This window comes from Palaemon carinicauda, chromosome 21 (assembly GCF_036898095.1).
Source record: "Palaemon carinicauda isolate YSFRI2023 chromosome 21, ASM3689809v2, whole genome shotgun sequence".
In the NCBI taxonomy this organism is placed as follows: domain Eukaryota; kingdom Metazoa; phylum Arthropoda; class Malacostraca; order Decapoda; family Palaemonidae; genus Palaemon; species Palaemon carinicauda.
This window is the reverse complement of record NC_090745.1, coordinates 101,415,248-101,436,228: the sequence shown is the minus strand read 5'-3', so window position 1 is coordinate 101,436,228 and position 20,981 is coordinate 101,415,248. Positions and strand designations below refer to the sequence as shown.

General features: G+C 43.2%; 1 protein-coding gene across 1 annotated transcript in view; it reads right to left on the bottom strand.

The window, feature by feature from the left end:
• LOC137615375 (uncharacterized) overlaps positions 1–19,025 on the bottom strand; it is a 43,818-nt gene extending 24,793 nt beyond the window's left edge. Inside the window, exon 1 of the mRNA XM_068345192.1 lies at positions 18,902–19,025. The gene's annotated coding sequence lies outside the window, so the exon portion shown is untranslated. The remainder of the gene's footprint in view (positions 1–18,901) is intronic.
• Between the last annotated feature and the right edge of the window lie 1,956 nt (positions 19,026–20,981).

Sequence of the window (20,981 nt, the reverse complement as noted above, 5' to 3'; positions counted from 1 at the left end):
CGAGGAGAAAATTGTCTCTCTCGCCTTATGGTAGGGGTGATCTTGGTAAGATACACCCGATACCACAGAGGGAACGTCTGTTCGCTGATCAAGGCCTCTCGAACCCATAAGTCGTACGACATTACTTCTCCCCTGGGCTTGGGAGCTTGCAAGAGGTCCCGGACTAGGCGAACGACAGGCACGAACAGACAAACCCTCGGTCGCAACACTGATAACACTTTGCGCAATATCACTTTATCACTACGATTTTCTGTTTAGCACTTATTTCACTGAAATCGAAACTTTTACTGATTTCTACCTGAAGCACGCAATTCTAACCTCATCAAAAGGTAGTAATAGCGAAATCAGTCGTATAATGCAAGCACATTAATACCAGCAAAAAACAGTAAACATATTTTAAGATAAAAAATTCAGTGGCTGGGGAAGAGACTATACACTAGTTCATTCAAAACTACGTTTTCAATCTCTCACCGTACATTGCCTGGGGACGAGAAGAAAAACTAAAAACGTTTTATCCTTTCTCCCCGTACAGAGACTAGGGACGAGAGTAACTCGAGAACAACGTTAACCGCTTGAACGGAACGTTTTCTCCCCTCTCTCTCCCTCCGTCTCTATCTCTCTCTCTCTCTCTCTTGATTACGCACCTAAGAGAAGAGCCCACTTACGTTTCGTCAAAAAAACATGTTATTTGACCAAAGTAAAAAAAACTGAAAGGTTTTTCAATTAAAAAGTTCCTTTAAAATATAATTTAAAACATTTAAGCTTTGAAAGAAGAATGAACAAAACGTCAGAATCGATTTACTCTTTCTGCAAAGTGAAACCGTGATACTCTCTCTCTCTATCGTAACGATAGAGCGCAAACTGCGTAGCATAAATAAACTAAACGTTAGTTCATCTTTGAAACAGTACGAAAACTATTCAAAGAAAATCTTTCATAAAATATCTATTAAAAAATATTCATTTAAAAAGTTTTAAATCATTAGCTCTTTAAAAGCTATTTACGATTGAAAGGGCTCAACGTTGTTTAACTTCGGTTTCCAAGTTAGGACCGCCTACTCTCAGGAAGGTCGCATATAAACAAATCATTAAAATTTATTTTTATGTTTATTATAAACGGAAAGTTAATCGAAGAGGCCTAATAAAGGCGGTGAGATATAAAATATATAGAGGAAAATCTATAATTAATTTATAACGTGATAAGATAATTGCTAAAAGCCTAAACACACTTCCGTCTAAGGGAAGGGTCGGCCATTTAAAAGTCAAAGAAAGTCCATACTCTCTTTGTCATCAAAAAATTAAATCTATCCAAAAACGAGTTCAAGATTTAAGATGAAGATATGATGGGAAAAACTCCAGGTTCTACAGCGAGTAAAAGTACGTCTTGTCGACACGTCGACAGAGAAGAAATTGAGTCTTTGTTTACATCGAGAGTGGTATCTGGCCGACAGTTGGCGCTGGTGGGCACACCCGCAACCTGTATAGCGATCGCTGGCGAGTTTTTACTGTATATGTCTGTCGAGCAACAGAGTTGCAGCTATTATATATTCACCGGCTAAGTTAAATATTTAAAATCAAAGTATCACAATTCATTTTACGTCCTTCTAATGGTTGTTGCTCCGGTGTGACTTGCTTCCCTCACAAATAAACAGTCTCACTGCTCCTTTGTTCTGGCAAGAGTACATGGATGTGTTGCGCACACCCGACCCATGGATCACTATTTCGGGGATATTTTTTACTTTCACATACGCAACAATACAGTAGTTATACACTGAATGGAGAGCGCTTTCATCATAATCTAATGGCGACATACTTTAAATTACACAAAATTTGGAAATAGATTGTACTTCCCTCTCGAGACGTCTTTTTGTGATGGTAGTGAAGTTGAAACTGATAGGGAAGAAATAAATGGCTGTTGTGGAACAATATCCGGGGGAACCTGTGCATAAATATTTGGAAGCTCGTAATTGGTTAAAAAAGCCAGGTAATGATTAAGTCATACAAAAAACAAAACGGCTTACGCAAGCAATGCATGCACAATGCCAATAACTCACCACCAGTTCGCAAATGTAAACAAACAATAGAGTTAGTATGAAACACTTCACATTTTAATCAACTGATACGCAAGTTATTATGCCCCAACCCTCATTAAACACAGTCTATAGAGAAAAATGTCAAACTAGCCAGCATTCCTCCATTTTTTATAGCAAAATTATATTTTAATTATAAAATAAATTTTTGAATATACTTACCCGGTGAATATATAATAGCTGCAACTCTGTTGCTCGACAGACACATACAGTAAAAACTCGCCAGCGATCGCTATACAGGTTGCGGGTGTGCCCACCAGCGCCAACTGTCGGCCAGATACCACTCTCGATGTAAACAAAGACTCAATTTCTTCTCATCCCACTGCGTCTCTATTGGGGAGGAAGGGAGGGTCATTTAATTTATATATTCAACGGGTAAGTATATTCAAAAATGTTATTTTCATTAATAAAATAAATTTTTGAATATACTTACCCGGTGATTATATAAGCTGCAGCTCTGCTGCCCGACAGAAAAACTCTACGGTCAAAATACGCCAGCGATCGCTATGCAGGTTGCGGGTGTACATCAACAGCGCCATCTGTCTAGCAGGTACTCAAGCACTCCATGTAAACACAGAACCAATTTTCTCCTCGGTCCACTGGGTCTCTATTGGGGAGGAAGGGAGGGTCCTTTAATATACTGTATAATCACCGGGTAAGTATATTCAAAAATTTATTTTATTAATGAAAATAACATTTTTCAATATTAAACTTAGCCGGTGATTATATAAGCTGATTCACACCCAGGGGGGTGGGTAGAGACCAGCATTACATGTTTACATTATTATGAGCTAAGTATTTTGTATTTCATTTTAGCAGTTATTCAAAATAACAAACATAAAATAAATAAGTACCTGGTAAGGAAGTCGACTTGAATAATTACTCTGCCTTTTTAAGTACGTCTTCCTTACTGAGCCTCGCGATCCTCTTAGGATGCTGAGTGACTCCTAGGAGCTGAAGTATCAAGGGTTGCAACCCATACTAAAGGACCTCATCAAAACCTCTAATCTAGGCGCTTCTCAAGAAAAGAATTTGACCACCCGCCAAATCAACCAGGATGCGAAAGGCTTCTTAGCCTTCCGGACAACCCAAAAAACAACAATAAAAACATTTCAAGAGAAAGATTAAAAAGGTTATGGAATTAGGGGAATGTAGTGGTTGAGCCCTCACCCACTACTGCACTCGCTGCTACGAATGGTCCCAGGGTGTAGCAGTTCTCGTAAAGAGACTGGACATCTTTAAGATAAAAAGACGCGAACACTGACTTGCTTCTCCAATAGGTTGCGTCCATTATACTCTGCAGAGATCTATTTTGTTTAAAGGCCACTGAAGTTGCGACAGCTCTAACTTCATGTGTCCTTACCTTCAGCAAAGCATGGTCTTCCTCATTCAGATGGGAATGAGCTTCTCGTATCAACAGTCTGATATAATAGGAAACTGCATTCTTTGACATAGGTAAAGAAGGTTTCTTAATAGCACACCATAAAGCCTCTGACTGTCCTCGTAAAGGTTTAGTTCGTCTTAAATAGAACTTAAGAGCTCTAACAGGGCATAAGACTCTTTCTAGTTCATTTCCAACCAAATTAGAAAGGCTTGGAATGTCGAACGATTTCGGCCAAGGACGAGAAGGTAGTTCGTTTTTGGCTAGAAAACCAAGCTGTAAAGAACATGTAGCCGTTTCAGATGAAAATCCGATGTTCCTGCTGAAGGCGTGTATCTCACTGACTCTTTTAGCTGTTGCTAAGCAGACGAGGAAAAGAGTCTTTAAAGTGAGATCTTTAAAGGAGGCTGATTGTAGTGGCTCGAACCTTTCTGACATAAGGAATCTTAGTACCACGTCTAAATTCCAACCTGGTGTGGCCAAACATCGCTCCTTCGAGGTCTCAAAAGACTTAAGGAGGTCCTGTAGATCTTTGTTGTTAGAAAGATCTAAGCCTCTGTGACGGAAGACTGCTGCCAACATGCTTCTGTAACCTTTGATCGTGGGAGCTGAAAGAGATCTTTCCTTCCTCAGGTATAATAGGAAGTCAGCTATTTGGGTTACAGAGGTACTGGTTGAGGATACTGATACCGACTTGCACCAGCTTCGGAAGACTTCCCACTTCGACTGGTAGACTCTAAGAGTGGATGTCCTCCTTGCTCTAGCAATCGCCCTGGCTGCCTCCTTCGAAAAGCCTCTAGCTCTCGAGTCTTTCGATAGTCTGAAGGCAGTCAGACGAAGAGCGTGGAGGCTTGGGTGTACCTTCTTTACGTGTGGCTGACGTAGAAGGTCCACTCTTAGAGGAAGTGTTCTGGGAACGTCCACCAGCCATTGAAGTACCTCGGTGAACCATTCTCTCGCGGGCCAGAGGGGAGCAACTAACGTCAACCTTGTCCCTTCGTGAGAGGCGAACTTCTGCAGTACCTTGTTGACAATCTTGAACGGGGGGAATGCATAAAGGTCTAGACGGGACCAATCCAGTAGAAAAGCATCTATATGAACTGCTGCTGGGTCCGGGATTGGCGAGCAATAATTTGGGAGCCTCTTGGTCATCGAGGTTGCAAAGAGATCTATGGTAGGTTGGCCCCATGTGGCCCATAGTCTCTTGCACACATTCTTGTGTAGGGTCCATTCTGTTGGGATGATTTGACCCTTCCGACTGAGGCAGTCCGCCATGACATTCATGTTGCCTTGAATGAACCTCGTTACTAGAGACAGGTTTAGATCTCTTGACCAGGTGAGGAGGTCCCTTGCGATCTCGTACAACGTCATAGAATGGGTCCCTCCTTGCTTGGAGATGTACGCCAAGGCCGTGGTGTTGTCTGAGTTCACCTCCACCACCTTGCCTAGAAGGAGAGACTTGAAGCTTTTCAAGGCCAGATGAACTGCCAGTAGCTCCTTGCAGTTGATATGTAACGCTCTTTGATTCGGGTTCCAAGATCCCGAGCATTCCCGACCGTCTAATGTCGCACCCCAGCCCGTGTCCGATGCGTCCGAGAAGAGAACGTGGTTGGGGGTCTGAACAGCCAGGGGCAGACCCTCTCTGAGGTAGATGTTGTCCTTCCACCAAGTCAGTGAAGACTTCATCTTCTCGGAAATGGGGATCGAGACCGCTTCTAGCGTCTTGTCCTTTCTCCAGTGAACAGCTAGGTGAAATTGAAGGGGACGGAGGTGCAGTCTCCCTAACGCAATGAACTGGTCCAGTGATGAAAGCGTCCCTATCAGACTCATCCACTGTCTGACTGAACATCGGTCCTTCTTTAGCATGTTCTGGATGCATCCTTGGGATTGACTTGTTCTGGGGGCCGACGGAAAAGCCCGAAAAGCTTGACTGTGAATCTCCATCCCTAAGTACACTATAGTTTGGGATGGGACCAGTTGGGACTTTTCCATATTGACCAGGAGACCCAATTCCTTGGTCAGATCTAGAGTCCACTTTAGATTCTCCAGACAGCGACGACTGGAAGAAGCTCTTAGAAGCCAGTCGTCCAAATAGAGGGAGGCTCTGATGTCCGCTAAATGCAGGAATTTGGCAATATTCCTCATCAGTTTCGTAAAGACAAGAGGCGCCGAGCTTAGGCCAAAGCACAGGGCTTGAAATTGGTAGACAACCTTCCCGTAAACGAACCTTAGAAAAGGTTGGGAATCTGGGTGGATGGGGACGTGAAAGTAAGCGTCCTTTAGGTCTAAAGAGACCATCCAGTCTTCCTTCCTGACCGCTGCTAGAACAGACTTTGTCGTCTCCATGGCGAACGTCTGCTTTGTGACAAAGACATTCAGAGCACTGACGTCTAGCACCGGTCTCCACCCTCCTGTCTTCTTTACCACTAAGAAGAGACGGTTATAGAAGCCCGGAGATTGATGGTCCCGGACTTTGACTACCGCTCCCTTTTCTAGTAAGAGAGACACCTCTTGCTTCAAAGCTAGTCTCTTGTCCTCCTCTCTGTACCTGGGAGAGAGGTCGATGGGAGACGTTGCTAGAGGAGGCTTGCGCATAAACGGGATCTTGTACCCTTCTCTGAGCAACTTCACAGATTGTGCATCTGCGCCCCTGTTCTCCCAGGACTGCCAGTAGTTCTTGAGTCTGGCTCCCACTGCTGTCTGAAGAAGGTGGCAGTCAGACTCTGCCTTTAAAGGACTTGGTACCTTTCTTCTTAATCCCACGTCTGCCTTCGGCACGAGCACCTCCTCTGCTGGAGGCTCTGCCACGAAAGGGCGGAATAAATCTGGACGCTGGAGTGTCCATCCTGGGTCTAGACACGGTAGGCAAAGGGGTGGCTTTGCGGGCAGATGACGCAACCAGGTCATGCGTGTCTTTTTGAATCAAGGAGGCAGCAATCTCCTTGATCAACTCCTCTGGGAAAAGACACTTTGAGAGAGGAGCAAACATAAGTTCCGATCTCTGACATTGTGTTACTCCAGCTGACAAGAAGGAGCAAAGGTTTTCCCGTTTCTTGAGGACCCCGGAAACGAACGAAGCCGCAAGCTCACTGGAACCGTCCCGTATGGCCTTGTCCATGCAGGACATAATGAGCATGGAAGTTTCCTTGTCAGAAGGGGAGGTCTTCCTGCTCAACGCTCCCAAACACCAATCCAAAAAGTTAAAAACCTCGAAGGCTCTGAACACTCCTTTCATCAGATGGTCTAAGTCTGAAGGAGTCCAACAAATCTTGGAGCGTCTCATGGCTAGCCTGCGGGGAGAGTCTACTAGACTTGAGAAGTCGCCCTGGGCAGAGGCAGGAACTCCCAAGACGAGAACTTCTCCCGTGGCATACCAGACGCTCGATCTGGAAGCGAGTTTCGCAGGGGGAAACAAGAATGCTGTCTTCCCAAGGTGCTTTTTGGACTGCATCCAATCTCCCAACACTCTTAAAGCTCTCTTAGACGAGCGGGCGAGGACGAGCTTCGTAAAGGCAGGCGCGGATGACTGCGTGCCTAAAGCGAACTCAGATGGAGGAGAGCGTGGGGCTGCAGAAACAAACTGATCAGGAAACATCTCCTTGAACAGTGCAAGAACTTTCCTAAAGTCCAAGGAGGGAGGCGTGGTCTTGGGTTCGTCGATGTCCGTATGCGGGTCGTCAAAGTGTGCAGCATCGTCACCATCAGAGAGTCCATCGTCTGAATACTGAGGAGGAAGCGGCAAAGGAGTGGGAATTGGCTGGTCAGCTGAGTCCGGCAGCACGGGTGCATGCGTGACTGCACTGGACGCAACGTCATGGAACTGTTGGCCAGTCTGTGAGCTGGCAACAACCATAGCAGCGCGGGGGCGCAAAGCGTCTACTCCTGACTGTCTAGTCTGCTGTGGGCGAGTACCGGTAACCACACTGGGTTGCGGAGGTTGACGCACCACGTCAAAACAAAACAACTTAGGTTGTTGTTGTAATTCGCGAACGTCAACGGAGGGTTCCGTGCGTCGCTGAACGTCAACATGCGGCTGGCAGGGTACACTGCGCATGGGTGGCGGGACTCTCACAGCTGGAGTGCGGGAGAAGGTAGCCTCAGCGTCCACTGGACGCACAACCGTGGTTGGTTGTAGGCTAACGGGTGGTGCAGCGTCAACCTTCTCCGCACGAAAGTCCTGCATTAATGACGTTAACTGCGTCTGCATGGTCTGCAGCAGACCACTTAGGGTCTACAGTAGCAGGTGCGGCAACAGACGGTGTTACTGCCTGTTGCGGTACCACTTTGCCTCTCTTAGGAGGTGTGCAGTCATCGGAAGACTGCAGCGAGTCCGAACTGACCCAGTGGCTACAGCTGGGCCGTTGGACTTGCGCGGAAGGGACCGACTTGCGTTTAAGAGGCCGTGAGACCTTGGTCCATTGTTTCTTCCGAGAAACATCTTCCGCAGACGAGGAATAAATGGGCTCTCTCGTCTTCTTGTGGGTGGGGCGATCTTGGTAAGATACGTCCGAAACCACGGAGGGAACGTCTGTCCGGTGATTAAAGCCTGTCGAACCCTTTGGTCGTACGACATTGCTTCTCCCCTGGGCTTGGGAGCTTGCAAGAGGTCCCGGACTTGGAGGACGACAGGCACGAACAGACGCACCCTCAAGCGCAACACTAACACTTTCCACAACACTACCACTCACTTTGTCACTACCCACTGCACTCTTACCCTTCAACTCCTTGACGTCTGCCATGAGTTGGTTACGGTCACTCGCCAACGACTCGACTCTCTCACCCAGAGCCTGGATGGCACGCATCATATCTGCCATCGAAGGTTGTTGAGTGCTAAAAGGGGGATCAGGAGCAACCACTACAGGGGAAGGAATAGGTTGTGGGGCATGAGGAGAGGAAATATCAACGGAGCGAGATGAACTTCTCCTGACTCTATCTCTCTCTAGCCTACGTGAATATTTCAGGAATTCGAGAAAATCGAATTCCGAAAGCCCAACGCATTCCTCACATCGATCTTCCAATTGACAGGTTTTATCCCGACAATTGGAACAAACGGTGTGCGGATCGATAGAGGCCTTCGGAAGACGCCTTGAACAGTCCCTAGCACTACACTTTCTGTATTTAGGGACTTGAGAAGGGTCAGCCATCCTGAATTAGTCAAAGGGGAATTCAAAATCTATCCAAGTCGTCAACAAATAATCCAAAAATCAATAAAAGAATGCAAGGATGTATTGAAGATAACCTCTGCAAAGCGAAAGCTAACAACTAGAAATGTGTACTTCACCAAAATCTGTGAAAACCAATCCAGTAAGCAACAGCGAATTTAGTAGGTCTTGCCGGTGGCACGACAGAGAGAAAATTGGTTCTGTGTTTACATGGAGTACTTGAGTACCTGCTAGACAGATGGCGCTGTTGATGTACACCCCCTACCTGCATAGCGATCGCTGGCGTATTTTGACCGTAGAGTTTTTCTGTCGGGCAGCAGAGCTGCAGCTTATATAATCACCGGCTAAGTTTAATATTGAAAAATTTATTTTATAATTAAAATATCATTTTTAAATACTTAACTTAGCCGGTGAATATATAATAGCTGATTCACACCCAAGGAGGTGGGTAGAGACCAGAGTTAAATATGTTTACATCGTATAAGCTAAGAGTTTTTTATTTCATTTTGGCAGTTATCAATATAACAAAACCAAAATAAATAGGTACCTGGTAAGGAAGTCGACTTAGACGATTACTCTGCCTTGTAAGTACGTCTTCCTTACGGAGCCCAGCGATCCTCTTAGGATGCTGACAGACCCCCGGGAGCTGAAGTATCAAGGGCTGCAACCCATACAACAGGACCTCATGAAACCCCTAATCTGGGCGGTCTCAAGAAATGACTTTGACCACCCGCCAAATCAACCAGGATGCGAAAGGCTTCTTAGCCTTCCGGACAACCCATAAAAACAACATTAACACATTTCAAGAGACAGATTAAAAGGGTATGGAATTAGGGAATTGTAGTGGTTGAGCCCTCACCCACTACTGCACTCGCTGCTACGAATGGTCCCAGTGTGTAGCAGTTCTCGTAAAGAGACTGGACATCTTTCAAGTAAAATGGCGCGAACACTGACTTGCTTCTCCAATAGGTTGCGTTCATGATACTTTGCAGAGATCTATTTTGCTTAAAGGCCACGGAAGTTGCTACAGCTCTGACCTCGTGCGTCTTAACCTTAAGCAAAGATCGGTCTTCCTCACTCAAGAGTGAATGAGCTTCTCGTATTAACAATCTGATAAAATATGACAAAGCATTCTTTGACATAGGCAAGGATGGTTTCTTAACCGAATACCATAATGTTTCAGATTGGCCTCGTAAAGGTTTAGTACGAGCTAAGTAGAACTTAAGAGCTCTAACAGGGCATAAGACTCTTTCTAGTTCATTGCCTACGATCTCCGATAAGCTAGGAATATCGAAAGATTTAGGCCAAGGACGAGAAGGTAGCTCATTTTTGGCTAGGAAACCAAGTTGCAGAGAACAAGTAGCTTTTTCTGACGAAAACCCGATGTTCTTGCTGAAGGCATGAAGCTCACTGACTCTTTTAGCCGAGGCTAAGCATACCAGGAAAAGAGTCTTAAGAGTGAGATCTTTCAGGGAGGCTGACTGTAAAGGCTCAAACCTGTCTGACATGAGGAATCTTAGGACCACGTCTAAATTCCACCCAGGAGTAGCCAAACGACGCTCCTTAGAGGTCTCGAAAGACTTAAGGAAGTCTTGCAGATCTTTATTGTTGGAAAGATCTAAGCCTCTATGCCGGAAGACCGAGGCCAACATGCTTCTGTAGCCCTTGATAGTAGGAGCTGAAAGGGATCGTACTTTTCTCAGGTATAATAGAAAATCAGCTATTTGGGCTACAGAGGTACTGGTCGAGGATACGGAAACTGACTTGCACCAGTCTCGGAAGACTTCCCACTTCGATTGGTAGACTCTAATGGTAGACGCTCTCCTTGCTCTAGCAATTGCACTGACTGCCTCCTTCGAAAAGCCTCTAGCTCTCGAGAGTCTTTCGATAGTCTGAAGGCAGTCAGGCGAAGAGCGTGGAGGCTTTGGTGTACCTTCTTTACGTGTGGTTGACGTAGAAGGTCTACTCTTAGAGGAAGACTTCTGGGAACGTCTACTAGCCATCGAAGTACCTCGGTGAACCATTCTCTCGCGGGCCAGAGGGGAGCAACTAACGTCAACCTTGTCCCTTCGTGAGAGGCGAATTTCTGCAGTACCTTGTTGACAATCTTGAATGGTGGGAATGCGTAAAGATCTAGATGTGACCAATCTAGGAGGAAGGCATCTATATGTATTGCTGCTGGGTCCGGGACTGGAGAGCAATAGATTGGAAGCCTCTTGGTCAGCGAGGTTGCAAAGAGATCTATGGTGGGTTGACCCCAAGTCGTCCAAAGTCTCTTGCACACATCCTTGTGGAGGGTCCATTCGGTTGGAATTACTTGACCTTTCCGACTGAGACAATCTGCTAGGACGTTCAAGTCGCCCTGGATGAACCTCGTTACTAGGGAGATGCCTCGATCTTTTGACCAGATGAGCAGGTCCCTTGCGATCTCGTACAAAGTCAGTGAGTGGGTACCTCCCTGTTTGGAAATGTACGCCAAGGCCGTGGTGTTGTCCGAGTTTACCTCCACCACCTTGCCTCGAAGGAGATTCTCAAAGCTTATCAAGGCCAGATGAACCGCCAAAAGCTCCTTGCAGTTGATATGCATGCTCCTCTGACTCGAGTTCCACAGACCTGAGCATTCCCGACCGTCCAGCGTCGCGCCCCAGCCCAAGTCCGATGCGTCCGAGGAGAGAACGTGGTTGGGTATCTGAACTGCCAGGGGAAGACCCTCTCGCAGGCTGATATTGTCCTTCCACCAAGTCAGACAAGACTTTATCTTTTCGGAAATCGGGATCGAGACCGCCTCTAGCGTCTTGTCCTTTTTCCAGTGAAAAGCCAGATGGAATTGAAGAGGACGGAGGTGTAGTCTTCCTAGCGAGACAAATTGCTCCAGGGATGACAGAGTCCCTACCAGACTCATCCACAGCCTGACTGAGCAGCGTTCTTTCTTCAGCATCTTCTGGATGGAGAGCAGGGCTTGATCTATTCTGGGGGCCGACGGAAAAGCCCGAAAAACTTGACTGTGAATCTCTATCCCTAAATACAGAATAGTTTGGGATGGGACCAGCTGTGACTTTTCCAAATTGACTAGGAGTCCCAATTCCTTGGTCAGATCTAGAGTCCAATTGAGATCCTTCAGACAGCGATGACTGGAAGAGGCTCTGAGAAGCCAGTCGTCCAAGTACAGGGAGGCTCTGATCTCCGAAAGCTCGAAACTGGTACCCCACATTCCTGTAAACAAACCTCAGAAACGGTTGGGAATCCGGGTGTATAGGAATGTGGAAATATGCCTCCTGAAGGTCGAGAGGGACCATCCAGTCGCCTTCCATAAATGCTGTCAAGACAGCCTGGTAGACTTCATCGTGAAGTTTGTCTTGACAATGAATACATTGAGCGCACTTGCCTCTTACGTACTCCTGCAGTGAACATGGCTGCCAAAACATGGAGCCATCCCTGAGGGACTTGTCCCTGCAGAGAACGTGGCTGTCAGATCATTGGAGCCATCCCTGAAAGCCTTGTTTATGCATGACATAATTGTACAGCAAAACTTCAAAGGCTCGAAAACAGCTGTGAAGTTGACCTGTAAAATATTGGAGCGTCTCCTGGCCAGGCGCCAGGGAGAGTCTACGAGATTTGAGAAGTCTATCTGGGCAGAGGCAGGAACTCCCAAGCCGAGAACTTCTCTCGTGTCATATCAGACTCTCGCTCTATAAGCCAGTTTAAAAGAAGGGAAAGCAAAGGCTGTATCCCCCAAACTCCTCCTGGTGATAAACCAGTCGCCTAGCAAACGTAAAGCTCTCTAGGAGAGCGAGAGAGCACTAGCTTATAAAACAACGGCTTCGAAGTAGCTAGGCCTAGTGTAAGCTCTGACGTTTAGGCGAACGAGGAGCAGCAGTTACAAAAAGATCCGGACAAAGATCCTTAAAAATCAGCATGATTTATTTAAAGTCCATAGAGGGCTAAGCAGCTTTAGGCTCCTCTCCGTCTGACAGAGTCCTCAAGGGAATATCAGTAGGAGGGGGAACAGCAACTTCCTCATCTAAAGGAACCTTGTTCGATAATAGCCGAGTCTCAAGCAAGGGAGAGACCTACCGTGGTGGCAATGCTTTACAAGCAGAGTTCACACGCACTGGTGTATTAGTAGCGGACCAGGACGCAACGTCATGTAACTGCTTGACAGTCTGTGAACTGTCAACAACAACAGGTGCGAGAGACCAGGACGCAACGTCATGTAACTGCTTGACAGTCTGTGAACTGTCAACAACAACAGGTGCGTGAGGACGCACAGCGTCCACTCGAGACTGCTTTGCCCGCCTAGACTGAGCAGTCAAAACAACTCTAGAATGCGGAGGTTGACGCACAGCGTCAAAACAAGTCAACTCCGATTGTTAGCGAACGTCCTGAACGTCAACAGGAGCATCAGCAAGTGGCATAACGTCCAAATGTGGCTGAAAATCCACACGAGACCGCATCGAGTGTGGTTCTAAACAACCTGACTGACGTGACTTAGCTACGCCAACGTCAACAGGACGCACAAAGGAACGTTAGGTTGGCTGAAAGCCAGGATCTCAATGAGATAAACGGCTAGGCTCAACGGACTAATCGGCAGAATAGTCTTCCATAAGGGAGGCAAGCTTATTCTGCGTGTCTTGCCGTACAACCCATTTAGGATCAACGGAAAAGGTTGCGGTAAGAGACGAGGGTAACGTCTGTGACCGCAAAACCTTGCCAACAAAAAGACTCTCGGAGTCTGTGTTACGCTTTTGTTAGGAGGCGAGCAGTTTTCCGATGACTGCATAGGGTCAGAGCTGTCCTAATGGCTACAACCAGGACGCTGGACCTGTCCTGAAAGGACTGACTTTCGCTTAAGGGCCTCGAAACCTTGTTTCAGGTTTCTTATGCGAAAAGCCTTCGGATGACGAGGAGAAAATTGTCTCTCTCGCCTTATGGTAGGGGAGATCTTGGAAAGATACACCCGATACCATAGAGGGAACGTCTGTTCGCTGATCAAGGCCTCTCGAACCCATAAGTCGTACGACATTACTTCTCCCCTGGGCTTGGGAGCTTGCAAGAGGTCCCGGACTAGGTGAACGACAGGCACGAACAGACGAACCCTCGGTCGCAACACTGTAACACTTTGCGCAATATCACTTTATCACTACGATTTTCTGTTTTGCACTTATTTCACTGAAATCGAAACTTTTACTGATTTCTACCTGAAGCACGCAATTCTACCCTCATGAAAAGGTAGTAATAGCAAAATCAGTCGTATAATGTAAGCACATTAATACCAGCAAAAAACATTAAACATCTTTTAAGATAAAAAATTCAGTGGCTGGGGAAGAGACTAAACACTAGTTCATTCAAAACTACGTTTTCAATCTCTCACCGTACATTGCCTGGGGACGAGAATAAAACTAAAAACGTTTTATCCTTTCTCCCCGTACAGAGAATAGGGACGAGAGTAACACGAGAACAACGTTACCCGCTTGAACGGAACGTTTTCTCTCCTCTCTCTCCCTCCGTCTCTATCTCTCTTTCTCTCTTGATTACGCACCTAAGAGAAGAGCCCAATTACGTTTCGTCAAAAAAACATGTTATTTGACCAAAGGAAAAAACTGAAAGGTTTTTCAATTAAAAAGTTCCTTTAAAATAGAATTTTAAAACATTTAAGCTTTGAAAGAAGAATGAACAAAACGTCAGAATCGATTTACTCTTTCTGCAAAGTGAAACCGTGATACTCTCTCTCTCTATCGTAACGATAGAGCGCAAACTGCGTAGCATAAATAAACTAAACGTTAGTTCATCTTTGAAAACAGTACGAAAACTATTCAAAGAAAATCTTTCATAAAATATCTATTAAAAAATATTCATTTAAAAAGTTTTAAATCATTAGCTCTTTAAAAGCTATTTACGATTGAAAGGGCTCAACGTTGTTTAACTTCGGTTTCCAAGTTAGGACCGCCTACTCTCAGGAAAGGTCGCATATAAACAAATCATTAAAATTTATTTTTATGTTTATATAAATGGAAAGTTAATCGAAGAGGCCTAATAAAGGCGGTGAGATATAAAATATATAGAGGAAAATCTATAATTAATTTATAACGTGATAAGATAATTGCTAAAAGCCTAAACCCACTTCCGTCTAAGGGAAGGGTCGGCCATTTAAAAGTCAAAGAAAGTCCATACTCTCTTCGTCATCAAAAATTAAATCTATCCAAAAACGAGTTCAAGATTTAAGATGAAAATAAAACACCTGCACTGCGAAAGCTCAAACCAAAATGAAGTACTTCACCAAATATGTTGAGAAAACTCCAGGTTCTACAGCGAGTAAAAGTACGTCTTGTCGACACGTCGACAGAGAAGAAATTGAGTCTTTGTTTACATCGAGAGTGGTATCTGGCCGACAGTTGGCGCTGGTGGGCACACCCGCAACCTGTATAGCCATCGCTGGCGAGTTTTTATTGTATGTGTCTGTCGAGCAACAGAGTTGCAGCTATTATATATTCACCGGCTAAGTTAAATATTTAAAATTCCAGTTTTGCTGGTAATTAAAGTATCATATATTAACATAATATAGTTACTGTTCTTAAAATATTTTAATTGTTCATTACGGTATTTCTCTCGTATTTTATATCCTTGTTTCTTTTCCTCACTGGGCTATTTTTCCCTGTTAGAGACCTTGGGCTTATGAAATCCGGTAATATTTCGATAGAATCCCACTCGGCGCTTTTATTGTTATTAAAATTTTTGTCTGGTAAAACATGAGGGAAAAAAACTATTCTTATCAATACATTATCAGTGCAAATACATAATAAGAGACAAAAAATATAATTAACTTAGAAGATGTTTTCTAGGTTGTTTGTTTACCTTCACAGTGACACAGAATAGCAGCTCATGTTACTTCATAAGTTCGTTCCTATTCTATTGAGCGCCACTCCTTTACGCACTGTGATAATTTTCACCCGAATGGGCAGTAGCTCCACCCACTGATCTCTGAGCTCAAATGGAAACACAGTAGTTTCTCTTAATGTATTACTATTGAGTATTACATTTTGGCAAGACTTTGACTTGATGATGTGTTTATCCTTGACCGTACTGCACATGCGTTAGAAAAAAAAAAATTATTCTTCTCTCTCCCGTTTTGCTTGATCTGTAATAAGAATTGGCCAATCAAAATCCAGAAAAATAATCACACCATTTGGTTGGTCCTTGATGGAAAACGTTATTCATGCATCTCCGCAGTAACCCACTCATTTTCAAATCACGAAACCTGGCTTGCCTTGGCTTCCAGTTACCAATTGACTAGGTCTTTAATTCAGTTATGGCGACCTTTAGTACAAGTTATGAATTGAACCCACACAAAGCTATTAAACTATTATTAACAAATAATTAATAAACATAAAATTTATATATATTCACTGTGTGATTTCATCAAAATATTACTCAAGCGATATAAAACCCAGGACCAGGTGGCCATACCCCACATGCTGGACATAGTGGCCTTACCGAACAAGCAGGACCCAATGGGGCATCTCAACCCATTGAGCCAGTTTTTACTCCCAATTTTGGGTATTCTGAGCCCATCTACAACTATAAAGGCAAGTCATTAGACATTTAAGGCTCAGTGTAAACTAAGGATACAGCATAATATTTGCCGACTAGGCGGACCCGTATAGCTCAAAATGTAGCCTATTGCTTGCTAGAACATAGTAGCAATGACGTAATGTTGAACTGCGAGCGAACTGAGCCACGGCGGAGCAAACACCAGTTAGTGAATAATTATTGGGTAAATTTACAGTTTCATCCATTATGGGGAAACTGGAATAAAAATATATTTGTTGCATCAGAAATAGTGTAGTTTCAACAAATTTAACGTTTATTTTGACCGCAAACCATCCGATTTAGAGATTTACTATGTAATTGGAGTTAAAACAACAAGTTGTTCCAGAATGCAGAAAGACCCTACTTCACCCCAACAATTATGGGGGACACCAGGTGGGAACCAGGGTTTTGGGTGGGGGGGGGGCATCAAATGATATTTGCAATAAATAAATACTTATCCTTCCACCACCCCTCCCCCTCTACCCCTATCTAGCCCTACCGGGGGGGGGGGCAGAGCCCCCCCCTGCGACCCCCCCCCCCTTAAGGCCACAGTGATTTTCAGGGCACTACTGAACCTAAGAAAACCCACCTAACCTAGCATAGGGGCCTTGTATCCCTACCTAGGCCTACCGGGGGGGGGGGGGGGGGCCTCTGCCCCCCCCCCCCTGCGACCCCCCCCCCTTAAGGCCACAGTGATTTTCGGGACACTACCGAACCTAATACAACCACCTAACCTAGGGCCCTGTACCCCTACCTAGGCCTAGCCTCTGCGCCCCGCCCCCCCTTACAGCCACTACCTAACACATCCATCAAACCAAATCCAAAGTGATGGTACTGCTGTATACATCGTTATACTATCACCGTTATAATATACTCTATAAATTAATGAAGCTTACCTTAAACTGTTGGTTCATAAAGATATGCTGCTGCTTTGAGGAAAACGTGAAGCCTTGGGAAGGTTCCTTGGCATGCAGGACAATTTTTATTTTGTAAAATTAAATTGTGTCTCTGTCACAAATGCACTAGTTTTTCAACAAATTCATTGTAAGTTAGGAAACAGTCAGGACAAGAAGATGGAATTTCAACATCTTGTGCAACATGAGATGACGTGCTTTCTATGGTCTCCATGTCTAAGAACGAAATGAAATGCCTGGGAATAAAATGTATTGTTGCGCAGTTGTATTGTCACGCTGTGATTGTCCAAACATGTATGACGTCATAGTGGACAGGCGCTGTGATTGGCCAAACGTGTAAGACTTCATAGTGGACTAGTTTGTCAGCGGATTATAGTGGTTACAGGGCTCATTTAAGCAAATACAAGACAGTCAACAATAACAACAGACTTAGAAAAAATCTGGGAGGAAGACATGAGTAGCGTGAGTTTGATCATCGATATATAAAGAACTAGGCATTTGCGACAGATAATATTTTACAGAAATACTACAAAAGACTTGCTTTACTCGGGAAATATATTATTATAATAGATTTCCCATAATGGATGAAACTGTAATACCAATTATTGTTAGTTCATTAATCAATATACTGTACTGTACTCATAAAGCAAGGCTCATTGTAAACTTAGGATACAGCACAACACTTGCCTACTCAGCGGACGCGCATGGCACAATATGTACTGCTTGCCAGAACATAAGAGCAGTGATGTAATATTCAATTGTGAATGAAGCGAGCCACGGTGGAGCAGTGATCATTATGCATATAATTAGCGTTAGTTCATTTAGCAACATTCGTAAATACAATTATTTAGAGAATTTTACCAAGTTCACGCTCGATAAAAACAGGGCTCGGAAGAAAACAGCCTATGATAGCTTTCAAAAGTGTTGTTCCTCCTTTTAGCATGAAAAAACATTTATTGTTAGTTTTCTTGTTTTGTTGGTTTCTGCCGTTACTCTCTTTCGCAATTCGTTATTTTTCCATTTTGTTGGGTGTGGTAATCGGAAAACGATACTTTAGTGGAATATAACAACATCAGAACACAACAAGAAAAGTAATGGATGAAATGGTTTTTTCATGGGGGAAAAAAATAGCTGGGTGAGACTATTAAGGCCATGAGAGATAAACAGTGATATTATTATTATTACTTGTTAAGCTACAACCCTAGTTGGATAAGCCGGATGCTATAAGCCCAGGGGCTCCAACAGGGAAAATAGCCCAGTGAGGAAAGGAAAAAAGGAAAAATAAAATATTTTAAGAGTAACATCAAAGGTAAAGTTTTACTGTCATTTTCGAAGAGAGTAGACCTTCTTCTATAGACAAAAGTAGATTTTCCCTAGGTTACATTACCCTGTAATACAGTACAATAATACATCAAAACGAATATCACCTATATAAAAAATATAAACTTTAGCAAGGGCTTACTATAATATAAAATCAACCGCATATCCTTGTATTTTTCCTTTAATTCATCCTGGTTTACACAAACAAAACACCCTGTGCTTCACTTTGAGTCATTGTAATCCTATTAAAATACCATGGTTTGCATTTGTATACAAACAAATTTGAATTACAATCGTGTCTTCTATGGTAGGCCTACAGATGCATAAGTCCCCCAAGTTTTGGTTGACATCCCTTTTGAAATAGGCCTAAAGGGCTATTCATCTGCATGACTTGCACTTGCACAACTATTAAGCACAATAACTTAATTTTACTTTTCTAAATGCTCTTACCTTAAAAAATGAAGGAAAGATGGCTCGGAGAAAAGAATGTTATGCTTTCCCGTATTTCAACTGTTCAAATTCCAATGACACTGATAATACCAAGAATTGGAAGGAGTCCTGGTGTTGCGAACTTACGATCTTGTGTTCAGAATCTCAGCCTAATACAGTGTTGCCACACCTTTTTTCTTCAAAAATCTGCATATTTACTAAAAAAAGATCTGAATAAATCTGTATAGAAATCTGAGGAATTGGTAGGTTATATTTTAGCATATGTTACTAGAAATAACACGTAATTTAGAGTAAATCAATTGCCTGAAGGAAGAAAGAAAAAGAAAAAAGGAAATATGTTTATTAATGAAAACACTTCCACCTCTTGAGTACATGAAGTAAACAGGAAATTGTCATAATGTATATTTTGCTTATTTTATAAGAAAAACCTGAAAATCTCAAGCATGTTGAAAAACCTGTATATTTAAGATTAATCTGTATATGTGGCACACTAGCCTAAAGCAAGTTCAGCAACTTGAACAAGGAGGACATTTTGGTTCTTGATTCATCACAAACGAATTCCAAGAAATTTCTATTTACTACTAAAGTTACATTTAGAATATTCTATTAACTTCTTTAGAAATTATCAAGTACATTTATGTTTAGATTTTTTTTCTTTTTGGTTTATCTTGAACATATACTATTGTACTTATTTCTGTAAACCAATACCTAGGATCAACGGTTCCGTGATTGGGCCTGTGGCAATTTGGCAAATGTTAATGTAAAACAACTTGTTAAAGTTTTTATAGTTTATATAAGAAATATTTATCTTAATATTGCTGTACTTAATAATAATAATAATAATAATAATAATAATAATAATAATAATAATAATAACGGCCAAACCTGCTAGTAGTGAACATTAAATAAATATGGAAAAAAGAAAAAGAACCAGGTAATATACAATGTTGTGGAAAAGCACAGACAGGAATTAAAGCTCAGTGAAATAAGTATATTGTTTTCAATTCAAACCTGGGAGGAACCGGTAATAAAATAATAGAACCCAGTAGACTAGGAAATCCAGAAGTAGGAATTATAGGCCTACCTTTAGCCAAACTGACCGAAATCAACGAGGCTGACAAAGGCTAATAATAACAGGCCTACTAGTCAAAATGAAAATAAAAAGGTAGAAGCTAAGAAATTCACAAGAAGCAAGGGAAAGTGGGTTCTTCGTAGCACCGGTGTAGCAGGAATTTTTTCCCCCCTGACTGAAATTCCCCCCGGGAAAAATAGCCTAGGATCAATTTCCCCCCCGGGAAAAGCAGCCCGGGCTGTTATTCCCCCGGGGGGAATTTCAGCGCTAGGATATTTCCCCCCCCCCCCTAGGCCATTTCTCCCCCACCCTCCCTTACAGAGAAACTATTTTGATGAATTAAATAATCAACGGTAATTTTGACAAAATATTAGGAAACATATATTATATTATATATATATATATATATATATATATATATATATATATATATATATACATATATATACATATATATATATATATATATATATATATATATATATATATATATATATATATATATATATATATACATATATATATTATGAAAACTTACTCTTCTTTCGTACTGTCCAGCACGAAATAAAAAGTACACTTGATGCTAAGAAGCACTATGGATGAGAAAGGAGATGATACCAATTCAGTTGTGTTACCAGAGATTATGGGGGAACCGAGTGGGAAACCGGGGTTTTTAGGTTGGGGAAATGTCATAAACGAGTGATTTACAGCAATAATAATGGTCAGAAATGCTAAATAAGAACAAGATAACCAGTTGGTAAAACATATGGATCATGTAAGGGGCTGAACATAGGCCAATCATGATCATTTAACGCATTTGAGATTTGTAAAAGGGTACAGAACCTAACAAACCCACCTAACCTAACCTAGTAGTTCCCAGGTCACAACCCCTAGCCGGGGGCAAGCCCCCGGACCCCCTTCCCAGGTCACAGCCCCTAGCCGGGGGCAAGCCCCCGGACCCCCTTCCCAGGTCACAAACCTTCCCAGGTCACAACCTCTTGGACTATC